General features: G+C 43.1%; 1 protein-coding gene and 1 pseudogene across 1 annotated transcript in view; one reads left to right on the top strand and one right to left on the bottom strand.

Annotated features, from left to right (window-relative positions):
• LOC106733149 (uncharacterized) overlaps positions 1-16,181 on the bottom strand; it is a 132,378-nt gene that overhangs the window by 84,641 nt on the left and 31,556 nt on the right. The gene's annotated exons all lie outside the window — the stretch shown is intronic.
• Positions 4,552-16,181, top strand: part of LOC114008766 (serine/threonine-protein phosphatase 4 regulatory subunit 2-like) — a 41,732-nt pseudogene continuing 30,102 nt past the window's right edge.

The raw sequence follows: 16,181 nt of genomic DNA, 5'->3' as shown, positions 1-16,181 counted from the left end.
CCTACCTTTGCCACCTCCGACTGAGAATGTCAGGCCACTAGGTGTTGAGCAACAGCTGGGGCTCCAGTCCCCCAACCCAAACCTGAAGGGGTAGAGCAGACATTACTTGCAAATGACTGAGTAGCGCTAACCTGTCTTGGGCAGACCTAAAGGACAGACTGACACAACTCAGAATACAGCTGGGAAAAGTGACAGGCTCTGCTCATAAAGCTACCAGGACCACAAGTCCACACAGATGCCTGAGGCAAGAGATCCACTGGGAGATGTACAATAGACCAGCTCATACCAGAGAAGCTGGGGTGAGACATTTTGGGAAATTAGGAAATTCAAATGCAGCTGTGCACACAGGAGAATTTAAAAAGCCACATGTATGCCCAGGCAAGAGGCATTCATGGAGGAGACCTGACCTAAGAAGACCTTCTTTGTTCACCCTGAGCTAACCTCTAGGCTCAGAGCAAGTCCAGCTGCTTGGTGAAGAACTGCCCCAGCACAAAGCCAGTCTGCAAAGAGAGGCGAGGGTTCCTTCTTTCCTTTTCTCTTTTTTTCTTTTGGTGGTGGTTTGATTTGCCTGTTTTAAATGCCAACATTCAAGAGAATCTCTGTGAAAACATTACCTGAACACAAGCTAAAAGAACAGAAATTTCACGGAGCACAAACAACAATATGAAAAAGAAATTTCGCTCTGAATATTTAGCCGAAAGCACTGAAGGCAAAGATGAAGCCCAACCAGGCTGGAACGGGTGGTGGGAATTTGCTCTGTGATGCTGGAAGCCATGTGGAGGACTCAGCTTTGGATGCTGGGTAGACCTGAGCATACCAGGAGCATGCTTGTCATCCTGGCTGGAAGGAGGGATGGGAAGGGATCACAGCATGATGGTGTAAATAGTAGGTTCTAGCACAAGTTAACTGAGTTGGTTCTGCAGAGCGCGAGCTCTAACTCAAGCTAAGAATGCCTCACAAGGAGCCTAATCTTACAAAGAAGAGCTTAGGGCCCTTACCAGACTGAACAGGTTAAAGTTGGGAGAGAGAGACTGGAAACAGACCCTCACTGAACTTTGGTGAATTTTTGCTTATTATAATACTAAAATCTCTGCCCCAGAGGAGTTACAGTCCCAATTACCTAACAGGTGATGTGTGGAGAGGCATGACCAGTCACTGTGCTTGTGCCTACAGGAGCCCACCTTTACGTGACTGACCCCAGCCCTGCCCACTTTTTCTAAATAAAAGCCACAATATCTCATGCCTCAGAAAAGCATTGCTTTGGGAGCTATCTCCAGTGATTTTCTTTTATCTCTGGTGACTTTCCTGCTTGCTGGCTAGACAAATTTAAAAAATAAAAAGCACTCTTTGTGCCAATTACTTGCCTTGGTCTATGGGCCCAACTCCTGCCAAGTGGATGACCCTCTTGAGGGTGATTTACAATGGGGCCCTGCTGGGATACTTGTTTCTCTCTAACACTCTCAGTACAATAAATAAACTTTTTTCAAAAGCAGGAACTAGAGCAGATAGTCATATACCAGTGTTCCTAGCAGCCTTAGTCAAACATCCAAAAGAGGAAAGCAACCCAAGTGTCCATTGATGGATGAATATGTAAATAAGATGTGCTGTATTTATATAAGGGAATATTATTCAGCCTGAAAAAGGAAGGGAATGCTGACACATACTGCAACATTGATGAACCCTGTAGATACCATGCTAGGGGGTTAGTGATAAAGCAATGTTCCACAAGGCTGACCTATAGGAGAGGGTCCCAGGTGCATGTCTAGAGAACTTCCTGAACACATTGGGCATGTGTGTGCCCATGACCCAGGGCTGGTTAAAGCTGGGGATGAATTGTGGCGAAAAAGACCCTGTTATAAGTACTATTTTTCTTCCTCTCCCTTGCTCCCTCAGCCAACTCATGAAAGAAATAAATGAATAAACTTTAAAAAAAGACATTATGGTAAATAGAAGTAGCCAGTCACAAAAGAGCAAATACTATCTGATCCCATCTATATAATGTACCTAGAATAGCTAAATTCATAGAGACTCAAATAGAGTGGTGGTTGGCAGGGTCTTCGTAGAGGGCAGAATGGAGAGTTATTGCTTTATGTGTTTGGAGAGATGAGCTATGTTTGAGGATAGATAGTGGTAATGGATGCTAATCAATAATGTAAGTGCATGCAATGTCACTGAACTGTACCATTAGAAACGGTTAACCTAGGGGCCAGCAGGTGGTGTGGAGGTCGGGGCACTAGATTCCCACAGGGCTGACCATGGTTTGAGTGTCAGGCCCAGTGGGTTAAAACTCATACCAGGTGCATGTGAATACATGCCCAAAATCCCGAGAGGAGAATGGAAGAAAAGGGATTGTGGTGTGCCATGCCACCTGGAGGGTGATTTCTCATTTTCCCTCTCTCTGTCTCTCTCCATCGAGCACGTGTGCCCTAAGGCAAAAACCTAAAAATGAAAAACAACAACAACAAAAAAACAAAGTTAACATTATAACTTTTATGCTACGCATATTTTATCATAATACAAAAAGAAAAAAGTAAAAAGATGGAAAAGGTATACCATAATAACACTAATCAAAGCAAGCTGAAACAGCTATCTTAATTTCAGACAAAACTGACTTTGAAGCAAGGAAACTTTATCGGGGATATAGACGGCACTACCTAATGATAAAGAGGTAAATTTTCCAAGCAGACATAATAATCATCAGGGTGTATGTGCATAAAAAGAGTCAAAATAGGTGAGGCAAAAACTGATAGAAGAGCAAGGAAAAAACAGACAAATCAACTATTAAAATTTTTACATCAACACCCTTATATTAGTGCGCTCACCAGAAAGACAGAGACAGAGAGACAGAAAGCAAGAAATCACCCCCCAGGGGGGATGGCCATGCCGCAATCCCTTCTCCTCCATTCTCCTCTCGGGATCTTGGGCACGCACACACACGCACCTGGCGTGAGTGTAAGCCACCAGGTCTGGGACTCAAACCACAGTCGACTACATGGGAGTCCAGCGACATAGCCATTACGCTAACTACTGGTCCCAACACCCTTATATTAGTAATTGTCAGATAACAAGCATGAAATCACTAAAGACCTAGTTCATATTTATGGACTATTTCACCCAATAATAGCACAAATTCTCTTCAGACCCACATGAGACATTCACCAAAACAAACCATAGATCTGGGCCATAAAACACATGTGCTTTTTGTTTTTAAGTTTTTGCTAGAGAGCAACAGAGAAAGGAAAAGTGAGAACTCACCTCCCCAGGGGGGATGGCCACACTGCAATCCCATCTCCATCCTTCTCCTGGGATTTTAGGCACACACACGCACATGCCCTGTGATTTTCAAGTCGTCAGGTCCAGGACTTGAACCTCACTTGTCCATGTCAGAGTCCAGCACCTTAATCACTATGCCACCTTCTGGCTCCAAAACATGTGTGTTATATCTCTTATGAACATAGGGGCAAAACTCCTCAAAGTTTTTCCATTTAAAAAATGGGACACATACAAAGTGTGCTCTCAGGACATAATGAAACTAAGCTAAAATCAGCTACAGAAAGGTAGCTGAAAAGTCTCAAAATATTTGAAAATCAAACAGCATATTCATTTCTATTATCATTATTTTTAATTGACACATAACTGTACATGTTTATGTGGTACAGTGTGATTGTACATATTTAAGTGGCATGACATAATTTTTTGATATGTATATATAATGTGTAAAAATCAGAGTAATTAGCATATTATCTCAAACATATCTTGTGATATGTACATTCAAAATAAAAATCTTCTAGCTATTTTGAAATGTATAATAAATTGTTAACTATAGTCACACCATTGTGCTATAGAACACTAAAACTTATTCCTCTTATTTCACTGTAATTTTATATTATTTGAACAATATTTCTCTACCTCCCCAACCTTTCCCAGCTTCTAGTAATCACTATTGTATGAATACTTTATTTCTATGAGGTCAACTTTTTTAGCTTCCACACTTGAGAGAGAACATGTGGTTAAATAGCACACTTCCAAAGAACCCATGATTCAGAGAAGTCTCAAGAGAAATTTAAAATATTCTGAACTAAATGAAAATTAAAATGCATGTAATCTAAACATAAGATGCAGCAAAAGCATCCCTTTCAGGGATGGGTTGTGGGCCTGCAGCCTCCTCCCTGCCAGCCCCCCTGCATGCCAGGCGCAAGAGGAAACATTTTGAGAAGAGGGAGGAAAAGGAAGTTTGTCCTGTCCTGTGTCAATTTCTTTGTCCTGTAGCCACAACTGCAGAAATATGACTCAGTGGTCCGAATTTAAAGGCTATTTTATTTTCAAACTGGAGAAAGTGATGGATGATTTTAGAACTTCAGCTCCTGAACCAAGAGAGCCTCCCAATCTTAATTAATGTCAAATGCATTCCCTTTAATGAAATGAAGGAAAGGATACTGAAAATTGTCATGGGATTTAATGGTACCCTTTTTACTATGCAGCAACCATGTGAATTGCTAATGGATCCAAGGAGAAACTATACAGGAACAAATTTCTCAGGAGTAGAAAAGAATGCGATGGTTGTTAGCTGTGTTTATCCTTCTTCAGAGAAAAAGAGTTCCGATAGTTTAAATTGAATGAATGGTGTTACATTTCCTGGAAATTCACCAAGCTATACTGACAGGTCTAAAATAAATGGGCTTGGAACACCCAGGCCACTTAATCGACCAAAGGTTCCTTTGTCAGCCCCCATGACAACTAATGGTTTGTCTGAGAGCACAGACAGCATAGTCCAACTTCCAGCAAAATGAAGAGAAAAATCACAGGGACTCTGGTGTCTGATTCAGAGGTTTCCTCAGTGAGCCCTATAAAAAATAAGCATCCAGATGAAGATGCTGTGGAAGCTGAGGGGCATGAGGTAGAAGACTCAGGTTTGACAAAGAAGGTGAAGTCAGAGAGACAGCCAAACGACTTCAGGTGCAATTTCTCGGTTATGGCAGAAGAAACAGAAGCATTATCTTCCTCTCAGGATAAAGACAAAGAAAGTAGCTGTAGCAGGCAGCACTGTACAGAAGAGGATGAAGAGGAAGAACAAGAGTCTTTTATGACATCAAGAGGCATGAGCCCAGAAAGAAAAAACCAAGGAAAATAATCTGATGATGGCTTCACTGTGAATGAAGAGACTTCTGAGGAGAATAATCAAATGGAGGAATCTGATCTGTCTCAAGCTGAGGAAGATTTACATTCTGCAGGTAGAGAAAATGCAGGCCCTGTAAGTAGTGGTTCTGACTGACGTGAAACAGAAGAATTAGTCGGATCCAACTCCAGGAAAACTGGAAAGGTTATCTCAGGATCATCCATGGGTAATGACGAGGAAGCCATAGAAGTCATAGATGAACCAATGGAACGAGACTTAACTATTGAGGAACGTTTAGACGCAGTATTTTACACACGGTTTTACATTGTGTAAAACTTTTATGGAATAAAGTAGACCTTTTGTTTTACAAGAGAAGCAGGTTGTAAAATAAAGTACTTTCTGGATAAATCCTGAAAGAGTTGTACATGTAGGAACTATGAGTATCAGCTACTCTGGGGCCTGCTTACTGCTTTTTTCTTTTTCTTTTTCTTTTTCTTTTTCTTTCGGGGGATGGGGAGGATTAGAAGGAAGGTATGGTCAAATCAGTGGTTTGTGAATAGATTTTTTTTTTTAAATTTAAAACTGAAGATTTTAAATCAGAAAGTAATTATAATTTTGAAAACCTTTTTGAGATTATCACACTTTGATTTTATATATGCAAGAAAGCTTTTTGTCATGTCTCTTTCTGACAGCTCATATTTTGATCATAGTTTCAACATTTTAACATAGGGTTTCATGCTGGTTTATACTTTTCCTGTTGGTACTGACTGAGTTCATCTCTTTCAGAAGACATTTTCTTTCTCTTCTGAGTAATTTTTTTTTTAAATCTGGCCTTTGTGAAACCCTAGAAGTTGTAAGTCTGTTGAAATTCCAGGTTAAACACATTCCAAGAGATCTGTTCAAACTAAAATTCTTCTGTATATTTCTGAGGTGCCTGAGAAAAAAGACTTCATTATTTATGAGAAAATGTGCTTTATTTTGTATTCAGATTTAATTGTATTCAGACATTAGCTTACTGTTTTGTAGAATGAATGTTTATGAAGCAGATGAGACCATCTTAGAAAAACCAGGCAGGGTCTTTTAACTTTTGCTTGCTTTTCTGAACATTGCACATATATTACACATTTCTTTCTAAATTCTTGCAGAATATGCTAATGTCACTGGTAGAAAACACTACTGTACTGGAAGAATTAACATATTCCTTTAGTAATGTACTAAGCTAAGTAACTGATGCTTTAGGGATGCATAGAAAGCACCATAATTTGTGTGACATTTTAAAGTGAATTAAATATTTTTGAATATGCTTTCTTCAACAGCCAGTGTTATATTTTTCAGGTCAACACAAAGCACAATGACTACTCTAAACTCAATATTATCGAATTCACATATTTACTGTCATACGCACTGCAACTTCCCTGTCAAAATTACTGTCTGCCAAACTTATACCTGTTTCTTCAGCCATACATTTTGATATTTAGAACTTTATAATTTCCGCAAAGTAGATTCTGTAGAATATAATGTGTTTACCACCGTTGTCAAGTGGTATATAATTGTAAATTTCTGTGTGTAAAGTGAATACTTGGGCTTTCAATACAGTGTTCATATAAAGTAATAAATATTAATGTTATGAAATAGTCAAGTACATTTTTATCAAATATGAAAGAATCCCTTTTTTAGTTCCAGATACCTGAAGTACACAGATGAACTTATAAAGCTGATGTAACAAACAACTACTGACACTGTATGCTTTCAGGTGATTTGGAGAGCAACCACAAGTTTTGCCTTTGACTACTTAGGTTATTATGATGAAAAATACCAAATGGGGGGCCAGCAGGTGGCATGCTGGTTAGGGCTCTAGACTCCCATGTGCCTGACCACAGTCTGAGTATCAGACCAGGAGGTTTAAAGATCATGCCAGGCGTGTGTGTGTTTATGTCCAACATTCTGAGAGGAGATTGGAGAAGAGACTGCCATGTGGCCGTTCCTTCTAACAGTTGACGTCTCACTTTTTCTCTGTCTCTCTTCAGTGAGCACACATACCCTATGACAAAACCTAAAACAAACAAAGATCTGGCTCCATTTTATGTTGTAGGATAATATACTACTGATTAATTTGACTGTCAAGTCATAGCAGCTAGATGATATATTTACAAATATGTGTAACAGTTGAAATAAAAACTGAATATTGACTTCCTGAACCCAAGGGGGGAGAAAAATCAAACACTGTGCATTTTTGTTTAATTTTGTGAAAATATTAAAATGAAGGAAAGTTTAAATGTGATGTTCACTTATAGAAACCTATTACTTTATTTTGTTGAGGAATATTTTTCCAATATGAACAGATTTTAAGCATTTTGAGTTTTGAAATTTCAAAATTTTCTTTAGAATAACTTAAGTAATTATTATCATTAAACCTATTCTTTAAAAAAAAACACTATGTACATAGATATAAAATTTGGAGAATTCACTATGTGCATTGTTTACTTTCTAAATCTAACATAGTATTTCTAACCTCACTATTTTAAAAAGCTACAAGGTGTTCCCCTTGCAAGTATACCATACCTTACCTAACCATTTGCATTCAAACTGTTCCCGTTTTTCTCAAGTTAAATAAACTCTCTGATGAGATGAAGAAAAAAAAAAAAAAGACCAGCTTAGGGAAAAGCGATTATAGACTAAAACAGCTTTGTTTCATTATAGTTAATAGGGTGGCTTATTTAAACTTAGTTGTTTTACCGTTGGCAAGGAAGTTTTTTAAAATCGTGGTTTGATACTTGTTAACTGAGGCATTTTTTGTCTTACCCAGAACTGTAGCTAGCCTACCCCATTTCAGATGGAAGGTGATCTCTCTTAAATGTGGAATCTGGAAAGGTTAAACTTGTAGAAGCAGAGAATGAAATGGTGATGATCAGGGGCTGGGATGGTGATTGAGGAAATATTGGTCAAAGATTCAAAATTTCATTTAGACAGGAGGAATAAGCTCCAAGATATATTATAAAACACAGTGAAGACTGCTAAAAGAGTAGATTTTAAGTGTTCTCTCCCTCCCTCTCTCTCTCTTTCTATCTCTCTCTCTCTCTCATACACACACACACACACACACACACACAGAACAGTAAGTGTGGGAGTGATGGATAGGTTAATTAACTTCTGCTACCCTCACATATATACCTATTTTGAAATATCATTTTGTCTTCCACACATACAATTTTTGTCAATTTAAAAATCATACATATATTAAAATAAAAGCCATATAATTATATTTAACAAATATATCTAATTATATGCTTATAATTAGATATATAATAAAATATACTTTGTTTTTTAAGTAGCTTTCTCAGCTTTCATCTTTCAAGGAAAGCGCTCATGCAATCAGTTACCAGCAGGGGGCACCAAGAATCCAAAATAGCTGTCATTTCACTGCAAAGCAGCCTGATGAGATCAGATTATCCTGAGAATGGAGGGGTGTCTCCTGGAAACCCTAGGCAGTGTGACCTGGGCCAAAGGCCACACCTCTCAAGGGCTCCTACCACCCACTCAGCCCCCAGCTCCCCAGCATTACCCTCTCTGGCTTCTGACATCCCATCATTAGGGTTCATGTCTGATCATGAAAGGCAGCTTGGTATCCTGAAAAGAGAACCCCAGCTGCAATTAGATAGAGGCCCCTGTTCTGCCACTAGTAGCTAAGAAAAAGGTGACCAGTGCCTATCTCTGAGTCTTATTTTCTCCTTTCATAAAATGAATGTAATGATGATGACATATTCGTTGAACCCTTACATACGCTAGTTTATGACAGCCCTATGAACTAGGCACTATCTCCCCATTTTACAGACAGTAAAGATGGGGCTCAGAACCAATGACTTGTTTCCAGACACATCAGCTAGGAAGTAGACGAGCTGATTTAAGCCTAGATACTCTGGCTCCAGAGCTGTGTGCGCCCCTTCCCCTGAAGATTAAGGAAGGCGATGGAAGAATGTTAGTGCCCACAGCCCTGTGCCAGCTGTCTGACCATCCTTCGGCCTTGGAAGCCTCTAAAGCTGTGATACACCAGTGAGCACAGTGTTTGCGCATGTGCCTTGGGTGAGCGTGTGGACCAGCTCAGGCATGCACTGACCTCATCCCCTAAACTACATCAGGCCCCGTGAGGCCTGTGGCTCCCCATTTGCACATGTGGAATGGATGTCCTGGCCAGTTCTTTCTCCTCTACTCCTTTGTATCCCCTCCCCTTGCAACTCATAATCTCAAAACAACAGGGAAATTCTTCCCTCTCCCAGGAGCTGGCAGGAAAACAGTCTCCTTTGCAGTGACTCATTAGAAACCCCATTAAGAGCCTAACAGAAGTTGGACAAAAGGACTTGCCTGCAGTAAGATTTGCGATTGTATCCAGTGGTCACGGGGAAGGGACACACAATTGGCATGATTCAGCTCAGAGCAGGAGGCGCAGAGGAAAGTGGGAAAGGGCAGGAAGCTGAGCCCTGGGGAGGGGCCTGGGGTGCTCCCCAGGGGTGGAGGTGGCCCTGCACTGGGATGGAAGAGCATGCGAGTGCAGAAATTTTCCAAGACAACCTCAGCTTCAAAATGTCATCTACTGTGGATCACACACTCCTAAAGAAAGTCTTTGAAAACAGGGCCTGCATATGTGAAGGGCATACATCTGAGGCCCGAGTCGTACACAGCACACAGCCTCTCCGGCTTCCTCCTCCAGCTTCAGCTCTGTGTTTGATAACCAGTGGAAGAAGCGCTAATCCCCTTTACCAACAAGGTGAACTGCTTGAAATAGGCTTTAACTCATTTTTAGAAAGCTAAGCCTATTCTCTGCAGAGGAAGGAATTAACAGCCTGCGTCCCAGTAAGATGTATCACCTACCTTTATTTTATTTCTTCCTTCTTTCCTTTCTTCTTTCCTTCCATGACAGAGACAGACAGACAGACAGACAGACAGACAGACAGACAGACAGACAGACAGACAGACAGACAGACAGACAGACAGACAGACAGACAGACAGACAGACAGACAGACAGACAGACAGACAGACAGACAGACAGACAGACAGACAGACAGACAGACAGACAGACAGACAGACAGACAGACAGACAGACAGACAGACAGACAGACAGACAGACAGACAGACAGACAGACAGACAGACCTCCCACCAGGTTCTGACTCCATAATTCATCCCAGTTTCAGCCAGCCCTAGATCATGGGCATGTTCATACCTGAGTACTTACGGAACTCTCAGACATGAATTCAGAACCCTCCCATGTGGGCCAGCCTTGCAGGGTCCTGTTTCACTGTTGCATGACCACTGGCCCCAACCGGGGTGGAGGTGGCCCTTATCTAAACTTATCTAAACTGCATGGCAGCGCTGTTAGGCACCGTGGCTAGATTTTATCATACAGATATGCAGTTGGTGTTATGCTAGGCTAAGGACATTCCTAAGATCACATAGCACACAGGAGATGCACCAAGACTTAAAATCACATTTGATAGGCTCCTACAGCATCCCCGTTTTGTGGATCTTCAAGGAAAAGAATTGGACTCAAAGTCAAGATGACAAGATCTCTCCATTTTGCTTCCTCCATTGGTAAGAGTGAGAAAAAGGGCCTGCTTTTCTATTTACTGAGGGGTCAGGGTTTTCTCAGGGCCTGGGGGCATGGGCTGAGTTTCCCAGGTTGCCTGCCTGAAGCATCTCTGAAGTAGAGCCCATGGAATTTAAACAACGGAACAAATGAAGAGGTGGATGGTCAGGTCATGTTGAGAAATGCCATGAAATTAAACAGACCCTTTTCCTACAGACTTCTCGAAGCTTTTCTATATTAACAGGCTTTTAAAACTCCTGGCAAAGGGAACTGAGCTTCAGCAAAGGTGCTTGTGTCAGCCCGCATGGCCGGCCAGCACGAGCCAGTCTTTCATGGGGAAAGTGAGGTGACTGTGGGGGCTGCTCGATCATGACGTTCCGTGATGCAGACTCACTTCTGGGAGAACCCATTCTCCCTTTGAGGCTGGCTACGCCATTGCTAGGGCTGGGACTTCCTCCTTGGGCTTCAGTGTGAGATCAGGCTGTCGGCACTCAGGCCTAGGAGAGCTGAGGACTGAACAGCAACAAGCATTTAGGTGTTTGTTAAGTAGCACCCCAGAAGGTATTCTCTCCTCTTCCCCAGGGGACAGAAGTCCAGGCTCCCATCCTGGCTTAGCCCTGGCTGTGGTAACTATGGAGTGGTTAATTCTCTGCCCCACTCACCTCACGTGCATGGTTCTGAGAGGGTCACATGGCATAGGCAGGAAAACCAGGACCAAACACCAAGTTTCAAAGGAAAGGAGAGGGGACTCAGAGCCCCTGCCCTGGCCTGGCACCTGGCAGCCTGGGATGCCCTCCCTTCCAGCTGAGCATCTCCACCGCTGAGCACACTTCACGCCCATTTCTGCTTCGCCACCTCCATGTGCTCATCCCTCAAATGCCCCATTCCTGACTTAGCCCGACCAGAAGTCCTACCCTATGTCCAGGGCCTGAGTCCCAATCCTTTTTCTGGGCCTCTTCTTGCAACTTTAGCTGGGAAGGAAGCCCCACCAGAGAGAGAAGCAGCACTCCACAGAGCAAGTATATTCCAGAGGCCGACCACCCCCTCTGACCGTCCTCCCACAGGTGCTGCTGTGGAATGGCAGCAGAGGATGAGTATCGTCATTCTCCATTGCACCAAAATCCTGAGCTCCTCAGTGACTGTGCCAAGAAAGGCAGATAATACAGCTTTTCAGCCGCTGCCAGGACAAGCTCAAGAACAAAGTGGGTCTGGCCTGCCACACCAGGTTCCAGGGAGGGGGCCTGACTCAGCCGCTCTGTGAGTGCAGGCAGCTGATGTCCAACCAGAGCCTCTGGCCCCGCGGGGTCGGCAGGCGCAAACACAGAACCATTCTCTCCCTTTGTCCTGCAGGACTCAACCGGAAGGTCTCTAAATGCAAATGCATCGCTTCCCACTCTGGGCCCACACCGACCCCTCCCTGCTGCTCCCTTGCCTCCTGGCTCCCTTCCACACTCTCACTTCTCTGGAGCCGTGCAGGTCATTGTTCCCCCAACAGCTTCTGCATCTTTTCCAATTCTAGACACCACCCAATGCCCTCTCATCCCATCATGGCTTCAAGTGCTGCCTCTGTGCTGGTCACGACCACACAGCGACCTCTACCCATCTCTCCAGGTTCTGGGACCTAACTGCTTCCCAGGATGGCCCGCTGTCAGCCCCCTATAGGCAACGTCCCTTGCAACAAGGAGAGCACTACCCACTAGTGGAGGATAGCAGAGACCCCTCTGCCTTCTTGTTCATCCCACATGCCCTCTGGCCCAAATCCTGCAGACAACAGCCCTGGGTGCTCTAGGCAAGTCCTCTTTTCTTGCCACTGGCCCAGATTATTTCTGCGCCTTCTACAGGGTTCTTTGGGCCTCCGGGCTCACTTCCGGACTTTCTGCAGCCAGAGTGCTCTTTCTAAGCCTCGGATCTGACAGTGCTATCCCAACACCCTCTTCAGCGAAAATCTGTGAGATGTGCTCTGTGGTAGGCTGACTAATGATCCCCAGGATGCCCACACCCCATTCCCTGAGCCTCAGATGTTATCTTCCATGGCAAAGGGATTTTGCTGGTGGGATTAAGGATCTGAAGATGGGACATCACCCTGCTCATCCAGGTGGCCCGGTGTAATCACAAGAGTACTCAGGAGAGAGGTGGAGTCACAGTTAGAGGAGAAGATGTTGTGAGATGCTGCGAGGAGAGAAGGAAGAGATGCCTTTGAAGATGGAGAGGCCAAAAGCCAAAGATTGCTCACAGCCACTAGAAGCTCAAAGAAGCAAGAAACAGACTCTTCCTCAGACCCTCCAGAGGGAACTAGACCTGCACACACCATGATGTCAGCCCACTGAGACCAATTTCACTCCATCCTCCAGAGTTCTAAGAAAACGCATTGTGTTGTCTTAAGTTGCTAAGCTTGGGGTAATTTGTTACAACAACCATAATAAACTAATACATTCTCCACAAACTTTGAAACAAATTTCAAATACCCCAGCATAGTATAAAGGCCTAGGATCTGATCAGTCTCTGCCCCTCTTGTCTCTTCTCAATGCTCTGCTGCAGACAGTGCTCTGACTATACAAAACCTTTGTTTTTATTCCCTAAAGACACTATCCCTTTCACACCTTCGTACCTGGTCTCCCTACTGCAATATCTTTCTCCCCTTTCTTTATTTTTTTTATTTTTTATTTATTTTATTCTATTTTATTTTATTTTGTTATAGGGCACGTGCGCTCACCAGACAGAGACAGAGAGACAGAAAGCGAGAAGTCACCCCCCAGGGGGGATGGCCACGCCACAATCCCTTCTCCTCCATTCTCCTCTCGGGATCTTGGGTGAGCACGCACATGCGCCCGGCGTGAGTTTTAAGCCACCAGGTCCAGGACGCAAACCGTGGTCGACTACATGGAAGTCCAGCGACATAGCCATTACGCTAACTGCTGGTCCCTCCCCTTTCTATACTTAGCCCAGAGTCTGCCAGGTTTTAGTTCCCCTAGGAGTTTTTGCTTGCTTCCCCTTATCTTCCACCAATGCAATCCCCCAAGTCTAAGCTAGGCAACCATCTGCTGCTTCCCTGTTTTCTGGCTCATCTTTACCATAGCCTGTAAGACATCCCTCAGTAAGAGGACATCAAGGAGGTCCCAGCTCCTGAGGCAGGAAGGAGCTAGAAAACCAAAGACAGAATGTATGGAGCAGTTCCTAGAGGTCCCTTCAAAGGAAACAGCAATGGTCAGATGCAGAAGACTAGGACTGAGGTGCCCCTCAGGAAAGTTTCTCCTTTATCTCTAGTGTGTCCTGATCTGGAAGTGGGCACTAGGGTGCAGACAGAGAAAGCCCTAAGGGAAGACTTCTAGTACTGGCTCAAGGAAAAGGAAAAACAAATTAAAACACTCAGAAAGAGTTAGGGAGAGCTGGCCTGATAGCCTCATGATTAAGGGGGCTGGATCTCACATGGCCAACTATAGTTTGAGTCCAGACTCAGGCAGATTGAAAAATATGCCAGCTGCATGAGTGTGCATTCATGTCCAAAATCCTGACTTCTTGGAAAAATGGAAGAGAAGGGACTGTGGCATGAGCATGCTCCATTAGGGAGTGCTCTCTCCCTCTCCCTCTCCCTCTCTCTGTCTCTCTATGGGAGCACATGTGCCCTCTTGACAATGAAAAAAAAAGTGTCAGGGGAAATCTCCTGTTTATTTATTTTCCTCCATTTCCTTATGTCCCAAAGAAGGTCACAGCTAAAATTAGAAAATATTTTGAACACAATTAAAATGAAAATAAAACATGCAAAATGGAGCCAACACTACCAATACCATGGACATTAAAAGAATAACAAGAGTACACTAAAAGCAACTCTGCATCCACACATGTGGTAACTCAAATGCAACAGACCAGTTCCCTGAACAATACAAGGATAAAGGACTTGTGCCCATACTCACATAAATGAAATATATATCATCAGTATAGCCCTACATCTATTATAGAAATTGAATCAATAATTAATAGCATTCAAAAACAGAAAACACCATGTCCAGATTTCACAGTTGAATTCTACCAGACATTTAAGACACCACTAATACCATTCTCTGAGATCTCTTCTAGAAAACAGAAGTAGAGAGAACACCTTCCAACATATCCAATGAGGCTGGCATCACAAAATCAGAAAAAGACATAATTTAAAAAAAGAAAGAACAATTTTTCTCATGAACCTAGATGCAAAAATCCTCAAAAAATACTAGCTATTCTACCAATGTATATAAAGAATTACACACATAACCTAGTAAAGTTTATCCTGGATATGCAAAGCTGGTTCAGCATTCAGAAATAAATTAATGGGGGCTAGATAGTGGCACAGCAGTAAAATGCAATACTCTGTAGGGCTGACCCACACAGGAAGGTTTATTCCAAGACCTCCCTGGGTCTGTCAGGCATTTGCATCTCTGTAATTAGAGTTGGCAGAGGCTGGAGGAAGAACCTAGTATTGCAACCCTGTTAGGGTACTGCCTCTCTCTTGGTCTCTCTCGTTCACATAATAAATAAATAATTTTTTTTGAGAGATTTTTTTCTACAGGGTGCATGCGCTCACCAGAGACAGAGAGACAGCAAGAAATCACCCCGCCCCCGAGTGGGGGGGATGGCCACACTACAATCCCTTCTTCTCCATTCTCCTCTCGGGACCTTGGGCAGGCATGCACACATGCCTGGCGTCAGTTTAAGTCACTGGGTCTGAGACTCAAACCATGGTCAACTACATGGGAGTCCAGTGACATAGCCATTACGCTAACTGCTGGTCCCTAAATACACTTTTTAAAAATTGGAAATAGGGCCAGCTAGGTGGTGTGGAGGTTAGGAGCTGGATCCCACAAGGCTGACTGCACAGTTGAAGTCCTGGACCCAGCAGCTTGAAAAAGCATGCCAGGCACACATGCAAGTGTGCCCCAAATCCCAAGAGGACAGTGGAGAAGGGATTGCAGCATGACCATCTCCAGAGGGCTGATTTTTCACTCCCTTCTGCCCCCTCCTCATCTGGTGAGTGCATGTGTCCTATAGCAAAAAACTAAAATAAATAACTAGATTTGGAAATAGTGTCAATGCCATGGCAAAATGGTTAAGGCAGCCAGATTCCACCTGACCAACCATGCAGTTCAAATTCTGGACCCGGGTGCTTGAGAAACACACCGTGTGTGTGTGTGTGTGTGTGTGTGTGTGTGTGTGTGTGTTCATACCTAAAATTATTTTTCTTGTTTTTGAGAGAACTATGTTAAATTATATTCCGGCATGGTAGCATCACATCACACTTAAAGTGTGACACAAGGAATTTAGAGATTATAGGAGGATTATTACATTTTTTAAACAATAAACAAGGTCTAGGGTGCATGGCTGAAGTAGGACAGATTGAGACATCAGATGGCAAAATGTTTACCATGACATAGACTACATCTCATACTAAGGCTCATACTAAGGCTTTGTCACTTTGTTTCGCTTCTCAGGTATCTCTTTACAAATGACTAGG

Source organism: Tupaia chinensis, unplaced genomic scaffold (assembly GCF_000334495.1).
Source record: "Tupaia chinensis unplaced genomic scaffold, TupChi_1.0 Scaffold000386_1, whole genome shotgun sequence".
Classification (NCBI taxonomy): Eukaryota; Metazoa; Chordata; class Mammalia; order Scandentia; family Tupaiidae; genus Tupaia; species Tupaia belangeri.
This window is presented reverse-complemented; position numbering and strand designations above follow the sequence as displayed.